The 1,611-nt window shown below is 43.6% G+C and overlaps 1 pseudogene; it reads left to right on the top strand.

The window, feature by feature from the left end:
• The first annotated feature begins 394 nt into the window (after positions 1 to 394).
• Positions 395 to 512, top strand: LOC124709476 (annotated as a pseudogene).
• The last annotated feature ends 1,099 nt before the right edge of the window (positions 513 to 1,611 follow it).

Here is a 1,611-nt window from a genome sequence, read left to right as displayed (position 1 = left end):
CCCAGTCGGTACCGTATTTACGGTTAGCAAACGGTAATACCATGTGGTGTCTATACGTAAGTGTTCTTTGTGAGCTTGAGAACCTTAATTTACATTGATGTGACTGACTTAACCGCACCTGATCTTAAGCAGGAGGTTTATGTTGAATTGTCGGTTAATATAATGGTACTCAGTGAATCAACTTGTGTTTTTCTTGCTGATGAATTTGCATCTGGGTAATACAAGCATCTGAGGAATACACTGATAGACATATGCGAGGCACCGTGGTAATTCTAATCACTTGCCAGTACATAATTCACCGGGCAGTGAACTTTGTTAACTAAAGCGGAACTTCTTGTGTATTTGATTTTTTTTTGTGTAGTGAAATTTTATTTTAAGGAAATTTATGGAATGTGCCAACGGCCTTGCCGCAGTGGTAACACCCGTTCCCGTCAGATCATGGAAGTTAAGCGCTGTCGCGCTGGGCTGGCACTTGGATGGGTGACCATCCGGTCTGCCGAGCGCTGTTGGCAAGCGGGGTGCACTCAGCCCTTGTGAGGCAAACTGAGGAGCTACTTCATTGAGAAGTAGCGGCTCCGGTCTCGGACACTGACATACGGCCGGGGGAGAGCGGTGTGCTGACCACATGGCCCGCCATATCCGCATCCAGTGACGCGTGTGGGCTGAGGATGATACGGAGGCCGGTCGGTATCTTTGGGCCTTCGTGGCCTGTGCGGGGGAGTTAAATTTATGGGAATGAACGTTTGGAGCACAGCATTGTACGGTAGTGAAACATGGACTGTGCGAAAACCGTAACAGAAGAGTACTGAAGCAATTAAGATGCGGTACTGTAGACGAATCTTGAAATTTAGGTGCACTAATGAGGCAGGGAATGGGGTGGTTCTCCATAGAGTCAGTGAGGGAAGGAATATACGAAGAACACTGACACAAAGAACAGACAGCGAGGTAGGACATGTGTTAAAGACATCAAGGAATAATTTCCATAGTACTAGAGGGAGCTGTAGAGGATAAACACTGTGGAGGAAGACAGAGGTTGGAGTACATCTAGCAAATAACTGAGGACCTAGACTGTAATTGGTACTATGAGATGTTGAAGTTGGCACAGGAGAGGAATTCGCGGCCGGCCGTATCAAACCAGTCAGAAGACTGATGACAAAATAAATAAATAAAGACGGTCTCAGATTTTATATACATTGAATGTAATAGTGTAAATTTATTCTCTGCTTGTAATTTTTTTCGTTATTATTGCATTTATTCTTCGGTATGTGCTCAATCACCATGGGTCTTAATTATCCGATAGTGACTCTTTGATTTGGGGCCTTTTGAGGAAGTGTCTTCTTATTAATATAACATTTTTCTTAGTTTGGCCACCCCAATGATTGATTTAAAACTGAATCCATTTTTGGTGAAGCTTTTGTAAACTGATAGTTTATGTGGTTGTTAAATAAAATGTTGAAAGCGTATGTTCACTCACAGCTCAACCCAGACAGACCACTCCCAGCACAAGCAGAATAAACTGGCGCTCTAGCAAATCCTGTGTGTTATCTCCACAGTAACAAAACAGAAATACAGTTCAAAGACGATAGGGAGAAAGTCAGACAGAGACATCCC

This window comes from Schistocerca piceifrons, chromosome 7, assembly GCF_021461385.2.
Source record: "Schistocerca piceifrons isolate TAMUIC-IGC-003096 chromosome 7, iqSchPice1.1, whole genome shotgun sequence".
Lineage (NCBI taxonomy): Eukaryota > Metazoa > Arthropoda > Insecta > Orthoptera > Acrididae > Schistocerca > Schistocerca piceifrons.
Note: the sequence above shows the minus strand (reverse complement) of the source record. Positions and strands in the feature narration are given on the sequence as shown.